The sequence below is a fragment of the Cylas formicarius genome, unplaced genomic scaffold, assembly GCF_029955315.1.
Source record: "Cylas formicarius isolate icCylForm1 unplaced genomic scaffold, icCylForm1.1 PGA_scaffold_26__1_contigs__length_5699629, whole genome shotgun sequence".
NCBI lineage: Eukaryota > Metazoa > Arthropoda > Insecta > Coleoptera > Brentidae > Cylas > Cylas formicarius.
In genome coordinates, this window is record NW_026844301.1 from 5,162,448 (window position 1) to 5,172,225 (window position 9,778).

The following is a 9,778-nucleotide window of genomic DNA, read 5'->3' on the forward strand; positions in this document are numbered from 1 at the left end:
ACTATTTCTGGTAATGTGCCGTGCGTTGAAATATAAGTCCATTATATTTCTATAAATTTATGTAATCAATCCCCATATTTGAGAAAAATTTCTGAGCTGAGCTGTTAATGAAAAAATATATATTTTACGCAAAACCATGGCCGTTTGCAGTAGGTAGTTATCGAACCTACGCTGTCATGGAGAATCTAATTTCTAGTCAGATGCCATAACCGACAGGCCAAGGCTAAATCTGTGTGAAAGTCGAACTATTTCTGGTGATGTGTAATGCGTTGAAATATAAGGCAATTATATTTTTATAAATTTATGTAATCAATCCCCGAATTTGAGAAAAATTTCTGGGCTGAGCTGTTAATTAAAAAATATATATTCCAAGCAAAACAATTTCCGTTTGCAGTTGGTAGGTTTCGAACCTATGCTGCCATAGAGAATCTGATTTTCAGTCAGACGCCTTAACCGACAGACCAGGGCTAAATCTGTTTGAAAGTAGAACTATTTCTGGTGATGTGCCATTTGAAATATAAGGGCATTACATTGTTATAAATTTATGCACTAAATCCCCATAATTGACAAAAGTTTCTTGGCTGAGCTGCTAATTAAAAAAATTATATTTCAAGCAAAACAATGGTCGTTTGCGGTAGGTCGGTTTCGAACCTCCGCTGCCATGGAGAATCTGATTTCCAGTCAGACGGCTTAACCGACAGACCAGGGCTAAATCTGTATGAAAGTAGAATTATTTCTGGTGATGTGCCGTTTAAAATATAAGGGCATTATATTGTTCTGAATGTATGCCCTCAATCCCCATAATTGACAAAATTTTCTGGACTGAGCTGCTAATTACAAAAATTATATTTCAAGCAAAACAAATGGTCGTTTGCAGTAGGTCGGTTTCGAACCTCCGCTGCCGTGGAGAATCTGATTTCCAGTCAGACGCCTTAACCGACAGACCAGGGCTAAATATGTTTGAAAATAGAACTATTTCTGGTGATGTGCCATAAGGGCATTATATTGTTTTAAATGTATGCAATCAATCCCCATAATTGACAAAATTTTCTGGACTGAGCTGCTAATTACAAAAATTACATTTCAAGCAAAAAAATTTCCGTTTGCAGTAGGTAGGTTTCGAACATACGCTGCCATGGAGAATCAGATTTCTAGACAGACGCCTTAATCGACAGAACAAATCTAAATCTGTTTGAATGTCGAACTATTTCTGGTGATGTGCCATGCGTTGAAATATATGGGCATTATATTTTTACAAATATATGTACTCAATGCCCATATCTGAGAAAAATTTCTGGGCTGAGCTTTTAAGTAAAAAAAATATATTTCAAACAAAACAATTTCCGTTTACAGTAGGTAGGTTTCGAACCTACGCTGAAATGGAGAATCTGATTTCTAGTCAGACGCCTTAATCGACAGACAAAGGCTAAATCTGTTTGAAAATCGAACTATTTCTGGTGATGCCATTCGAAATATAAGGGCATATGTATGCATATTGTTTTAAATTTATGCACTCAATCCCCATAACTGACAAAATTTTCTGGGCTGAGATGCTAATTACAAAAATTTCTATTTCAAGTAAAACAAATGGTCGTTTGCAGTAGGTAGGTTTCGAAACTATGCTGATAGAGAATCTGATTTCTAATGAGACGCCTTAACCGACAGACCAAGGCTAAATCTGTTTGAAAGTCGAACTAATTCTGGTGATGTGTAATGCGTTGATATATAAGGCAATTATTTTTTTATAAATTTATGTAATCAATCCATGTATTTGAGAAAAATTTCTGGGCTGAGCGGTTAATTAAAAAATATATATTCCAAGCAAAACAATTTCCGTTTGCAGTAGGTAGGTTTCGAACCTATGCTGCCATAGAGAATCTGATTTTCAGTCAGACGCCTTAACCGACAGACCAGGGCTAAATATGTTTGAAAACAGAACTATTTCTGGTGATGTGCCATTTGAAATATAAGGGCATTATATTGTTTTAAATGTATGCACTCAATCCCCATAATTGACAAAATTTTCTGGACTGAGCTGCTAATTACAAAAATTACATTTCAAGCAAAAAAATTTCCGTTTGCAGTAGGTAGGTTTCGAACCTACGCTGCCATGGAGAATCAGATTTCTAGACAGACGCCTTAATCGACAGAACAAATCTAAATCTGTTTGAATGTCGAACTATTTCGGGTGATGTGCCATGCGTTGAAATATATGGCCATTATATTTTTGCAAATTTATGTACTCAATGCCCATATCTGAGAAAAATTTCTGGGCCGAGCTGTTAATTAAAAAATATATATTTCAAGCAAAACAATTTCCGTTTGCAGTAGGTAGGTTTCGAACCTACGCTGAAATGGAGAATCTGATTTCCAGTCAGACGCCTTAACCGACAGACCAAGGCTAAATCTGTATGAAAGTCGAACTATTTCTGGTGATGTGCCATGCGTTGAAATATAAGGCCATTATATTTTTATAAAATTATGTACTCAATCCACATATTTGAGGAAAATTTCTGGGCTGAGCTTTTAATTAAAAAATATATATTTCAAACAAAACAATGCGCGTTTGCAGTAGGTAGGTTTCGAACTTACGCTGGCATAGAGAATCTGATTTCTAGTCAGACGCCTTAATCGACAGACCAGGGCTAAATCTGTTTGAAAGTAAAAATATTTCTGGTTATGTGCCATATGAAATATAAGGGCATTATATTGTTTTAAATTTTTGAACTCAATCCCCATAATTGACAAAATTTTCTGGGATAAACTGCTATTTACGTAAATTATATTTCAAGCAAAACAATGGTCGTTTGCAGTAGGTAGGTTTCGAACCTATGCTGATAAAAAATCTGATTTTTAGTCAGACGCCTTAACCGACAGACCAAGGCTAAATCTGTTTGAAAGTCGAACTATTTCTGGTAATGTGCCATGCGTTGAAGTATAAGGCCATTATTTATTTATAAATTTATGTACTCAATCCCCATATTTGAGAAAAATTTCTGAGCTGAGCTGTTAATTAAAAAATATATATTTCACGCAAAACAATGGCCGTTTGCAGTAGGTAGTTATCGAACCTACGCTGCCATGGAGAATCTAATTTCTAGTCAGATGCCTTAACCGACAGACCAAGGCTAAATCTGTTTGAAAGTCGAACTATTTCTGTTGATGTGCCATGCGTTGAAATATAAGGCCATTATATTTTTATAAATTTATGTAGTCAATCCCCATATTTGAGAAAAATTTCTGGGCTGAACTGTTAATTAAAAAATATATAATTCAAGCAAAACAATTGCCGTTTGCAGCAGGTAGGTTTCGAAACTATGCTGCCATAGAGAATCTGATTTCTAGTCAGACGCCTGAACCGACAGACCAGGGCTAAATCTGTTTGAAAGTAGGACTATTTCTGGTGATGTGCCATTTGAAATATAAGGGCATATGTATGCATATTGTTTTAAATTTATGCACTCATTCCCCATAATTGACAAAATTTTCTGGGATAAACTGCTATTTACGTAAATTATATTTCAAGCAAAACAATGGTCGTTTGCAGTAGGTAGGTCTCGAACCTATGCTGATAAAAAATCTGATTTTTAGTCAGACGCCTTAACCGACAGACCAAGGCTAAATCTGTTTGAAAGTCGAACTATTTCTGGTAATGTGCCATGCGTTGAAGTATAAGGCCATTATATATTTATAAATTTATGTACTCAATCCCCATATTTGAGAAAAGTTTCTGGGCTGAGCTGTTAATTAAAAAATATATATTTCAAGCAAAACAATGGTCTTTTGCAGTAGGTAGGATTCGAACCTACGCTGCCATAGAGAATCTGATTTCTAGTCAGACGCCTTAACCGACAGACCAGGGCTAAATCTGTTTGAAAATAGGACTATTTCTGGTGATGTGCCATTTGAAATATAAGGGCATATGCATGCATATTTTTTTAAATTTATGCACTCAATCACCATAATTGACAAAATTTTCTGGGCTGAGCTGCTAATTACAAAAATTATATTTCAAGCAAAACAAATGGTCGTTTGCAGTAGGTAGGTTTCGAAATTGTGCTGATAGAGAATCTGATTTCTAGTGAGGCGTCTTAGCCTCACTAGACAGACCAAGGCTAAATCTGTTTGAAAGTCGAACTATTTCTGGTGATGTGTAATGCGTTGAAATGTAAGGCCATTATATTTTTATAAATTTATGTATTCAATCCCCATATTTGAGAAAAATTTCTGGGCTGAGCTGTTAATTAAAAAATATATATTTCAAGCAAAACAATGGTCGTTTGCAGAAGGTAGTCAGACGCCTTAACGGATGGACCAAGGCTAAATCTGTTTGAAAGTCGAACTATTTCTGGTGGTGTTCCATGCGTTGAAAGATAAGGCCATTATATTTTTATAAATTTATATTATCAATCCACATATTTGAGGAAAATTTCTGGGCTGAGATTTTAATTAAAAACTATATATTTCAAGCAAAACAATGGCCGTTTGCAGTAGGTAGGATTCGAACCTACGCTGCCATAGAGAATCTGATTTCTAGTCAGACGCCTTAACCGACGGACCAAGGCTAAATCTGTTTGAAAGTCGAACTATTTCTGGTAATGTGCCGTGCGTTGAAATATAAGTCCATTATAATTTTATAAATTTATGTACTCAATCCCCATATTTGAGAAAAGTTTCTGGGCTGAGCTGTTAATTAAAAAATATATATTTCAAGCAAAACAATGGTCTTTTGCAGTAGGTTGGATTCGAACCTACGCTGCCATAGAGAATCTGATTTCTAGTCAGACGCCTTAACCGACAGACCAGGGCTAAATCTGTTTGAAAGTAGGACTATTTCTGGTGATGTGCCATTTGAAATATAAGGGCATATGCATGCATATTTTTTTAAATTTATGCACTCAATCACCATAATTGACAAAATTTTCTGGGCTGAGCTGCTAATTACAAAAATTATATTTCAAGCAAAACAAATGGTCGTTTGCAGTAGGTAGGTTTCGAAATTGTGCTGATAGAGAATCTGATTTCTAGTGAGACGCCTTAGCCGACAGACCAAGGCTAAATCTGTTTGAAAGTCGAACTATTTCTGGTGATGTGTAATGCGTTGAAATATAAGGCCATTATATTTTTATAAATTTATGTAATCAATCCCCGTATTTGAGAAAAATTTCTGGGCCGAGCTGTTAATTAAAAAATATATACTTCAAGCAAAACAATTTCCGTTTGCAGCAGGTAGGTTTCGAACCTATGCTGCCATAGAGAATCTGATTTTCAGTCAGACGCCTTAACCGACAGACCAGGGCTAAATCTGTTTGAAAGTCGAACTATTTCTGGTGATGTGCCATGCGTTGAAATATAAGGCCATAATATTTTTATAAATTTATGTAGTCAATCCCCATATTTGAGAAAAGTTTCTGGGCTGAGCTGTTAATTAAAAAATATATATTTCAAACAAAACAATGGCCGTTTGCAGTAGGTAAGTTTCGAACCTACGCTGCCATAGAGAATCTGATTTCTAGTCAGACGCCTTAACCGACAGACCAGGGCTAAATCTGTTTGAAAGTCGAACTATTTCTGGTGATGTGCCATGCGTTGAAATATAAGGCCCTTATTTATTTATATATTTATGTAGTCAATCCCCATATTTGAGAAAAATTTCTGAACTGAGCTGTTAATTAAAAAATATATATTTCAAGCAAAACAATGGCCGTTTGCAGTGGGTAGGTTTCGAACCTACGCTGCCATAGAGAATCTGATTTCTAGTCAGACGCCTTAACCGACAGACCAGGGCTAAATCTGTTTGAAAGTAATACTATTTCTGGTGATGTGCCATTTGAAATATAAGGGCATGTGCATGCATATTATTTTAAACTCAATTCGCTCAATCCCCATAATTGACAAAATTTTCTGGGCTGAGCTGCTAATTACAAAAATTATATTTCAAGCAAAACAAATGGTCGTTTGCAGTAGTTAGGTTTCGAAATTGTGCTGATAGAGAATCTGATTTCTAGTGAGACGCCTTAGCCGACAGACCAAGGCTAAATCTGTTTGAAAGTCGAACTATTTCTGGTGATGTGTAATGCGTTGAAATGTAAGGCCATTATATTTTTATAAATTTATGTATTCAATCCCCATATTTGAGAAAAATTTCTGGGCTGAGCTGTTAATTAAAAAATATATATTTCAAGCAAAACAATGGTCGTTTGCAGAAGGTAGTCAGACGCCTTAACGGATGGACCAAGGCTAAATCTGTTTGAAAGTCGAACTATTTCTGGTGGTGTTCCATGCGTTGAAAGATAAGGCCATTATATTTTTATAAATTTATATAATCAATCCACATATTTGAGGAAAATTTCTGGGCTGAGATTTTAATTAAAAACTATATATTTCAAGCAAAACAATGGCCGTTTGCAGTAGGTAGGATTCGAACCTACGCTGCCATAGAGAATCTGATTTCTAGTCAGACGCCTTAACCGACGGACCAAGGCTAAATCTGTTTGAAAGTCGAACTATTTCTGGTAATGTGCCGTGCGTTGAAATATAAGTCCATTATAATTTTATAAATTTATGTACTCAATCCCCATATTTGAGAAAAGTTTCTGGGCTGAGCTGTTAATTAAAAAATAAATATTTCAAGCAAAACAATGGTCTTTTGCAGTAGGTAGGATTCGAACCTTCGCTGCCATAGAGAATCTGATTTCTAGTCAGACGCCTTAGCCGACAGACCAGGGCTAAATCTGTTTGAAAGTAGGACTATTTCTGGTGATGTGCCATTTGAAATATAAGGGCATATGCATGCATATTTTTATAAATTTATGCACTCAATCACCATAATTGACAAAATTTTCTGGGCTGAGCTGCTAATTACAAAAATTATATTTCAAGCAAAACAAATGGTCGTTTGCAGTAGGTAGGTTTCGAAATTGTGCTGATAGAGAATCTGATTTCTAGTGAGACGCCTTAGCCGACAGACCAAGGCTAAATCTGTTTGAAAGTCGAACTATTTCTGGTGATGTGTAATGCGTTGAAATATAAGGCCATTACATTTTTATAAATTTATGTAATCAATCCCCGTATTTGAGAAAAATTTCTGGGCCGAGCTGTTAATTAAAAAATATATATTTCAAGCAAAACAATTTCCGTTTGCAGCAGGTAGGTTTCGAACCTATGCTGCCATAGAGAATCTGATTTTCAGTCAGACGCCTTAACCGACAGACCAGGGCTAAATCTGTTTGAAAATCGAACTATTTCTGGTGATGTGCCATGCGTTGAAATATAAGGCCATAATATTTTTATAAATTTATGTGGTCAATCCCCATATTTGAGAAAAGTTTCTGGGCTGAGCTGTTAATTAAAAAATATATATTTCAAACACAACAATGGCCGTTTGCAGTAGGTAACTTTCGAACCTACGCTGCCATAGAGAATCTGATTTCTAGTCAGACGCCTTAACCGACAGACCAGGGCTAAATCTGTTTGAAAGTCGAACTATTTCTGGTGATGTGCCATGCGTTGAAATATAAGGCCCTTATATATTTATATATTTATGTAGTCAATCCCCATATTTGAGAAAAATTTCTGAACTGAGCTGTTAATTAAAAAATATATATTTCAAGCAAAACAATGGCCGTTTGCAGTGGGTAGGTTTCGAACCTACGCTGCCATAGAGAATCCGATTTCTAGTCAGACGCCTTAACCGACAGACCAGGGCTAAATCTGTTTGAAAGTAATACTATTTCTGGTGATGTGCCATTTGAAATATAAGGGCATGTGCATGCATATTATTTTAAACTCAATTCGCTCAATCCCCATAATTGACAAAATTTTCTGGGCTGAGCTGCTAATTACAAAAATTATATTTCAAGCAAAACAAATGGTCGTTTGCAGTAGTTAGGTTTCGAAATTGTGCTGATAGAGAATCTGATTTCTAGTGAGACGCCTTAGCCGACAGACCAAGGCTAAATCTGTTTGAAAGTCGAACTATTTCTGGTGATGTGTAATGCGTTGAAATGTAAGGCCATTATATTTTTATAAATTTATGTATTCAATCCCCATATTTGAGAAAAATTTCTGGGCTGAGCTGTTAATTAAAAAATATATATTTCAAGCAAAACAATGGTCGTTTGCAGAAGGTAATCAGACGCCTTAACGGATGGACCAAGGCTAAATCTGTTTGAAAGTCGAACTATTTCTGGTGGTGTTCCATGCGTTGAAAGATAAGGCCATTATATATTTCTAAATTTATATAATCAATCCACATATTTGAGGAAAATTTCTGGGCTGAGATTTTAATTAAAAACTATATATTTCAAGCAAAACAATGGCCGTTTGCAGTAGGTAGGATTCGAACCTACGCTGCCATAGAGAATCTGATTTCTAGTCAGACGCCTTAACCGACAGACCAGGGCTAAATCTGTTTGAAAGTAATACTATTTCTGGTGATGTGCCATTTGAAATATAAGGGCATGTGCATGCATATTATTTTAAACTCAATTCGCTCAATCCCCATAATTGACAAAATTTTCTGGGCTGAGCTGCTAATTACAAAAATTATATTTCAAGCAAAACAAATGGTCGTTTGCAGTAGGTAGGTTTCGAAATTGTGCTGATAGAGAATCTGATTTCTAGTGAGACGCCTTAGCCGACAGACCAAGGCTAAATCTGTTTGAAAGTCGAACTATTTCTGGTGATGTGTAATGCGTTGAAATGTAAGGCCATTATATTTTTATAAATTTATGTAGTCAATCCCCATATTTGAGAAAAATTTCTGAACTGAGCTGTTAATTAAAAAATATATATTTCAAGCAAAACAATGGCCGTTTGCAGTGGGTAGGTTTCGAACCTACGCTGCCATAGAGAATCTGATTTCTAGTCAGACGCCTTATCCGACAGACCAAGGCTAAATCTGCTTGAAAGTCGAACTATTTCTGGTGATGTGTAATGCGTTGAAATGTAAGGCCATTATATTTTTATAAATTTATGTATTCAATCCCCATATTTGAGAAAAATTTCTGGGCTGAGCTGTTAATTAAAAAATATATATTTCAAGCAAAACAATGGTCGTTTGCAGAAGGTAGTCAGACGCCTTAACGGATGGACCAAGGCTAAATCTGTTTGAAAGTCGAACTATTTCTGGTGGTGTTCCATGCGTTGAAAGATAAGGCCATTATATTTTTATAAATTTATATAATCAATCCACATATTTGAGGAAAATTTCTGGGCTGAGATTTTAATTAAAAACTATACATTTCAAGCAAAACAATGGCCGTTTGCAGTAGGTAGGATTCGAACCTACGCTGCCATAGAGAATCTGATTTCTAGTCAGACGCCTTAACCGACGGACCAAGGCTAAATCTGTTTGAAAGTCGAACTATTTCTGGTAATGTGCCGTGCGTTGAAATATAAGTCCATTATAATTTTATAAATTTATGTACTCAATCCCCATATTTGAGAAAAGTTTCTGGGCTGAGCTGTTAATTAAAAAATATATATTTCAAGCAAAACAATGGTCTTTTGCAGTAGGTAGGATTCGAACCTACGCTGCCATAGAGAATCTGATTTCTAGTCAGACGCCTTAACCGACAGACCAGGGCTAAATCTGTTTGAAAGTAGGACTATTTCTGGTGATGTGCCATTTGAAATATAAGGGCATATGCATGCATATTTTTTTAAATTAATGCACTCAATCACCATAATTGACAACATTTTCTGGGCTGAGCTGCTAATTACAAAAATTATATTTCAAGCAAAACAAATGGTCGTTTGCAGTAGGTAGGTTTCG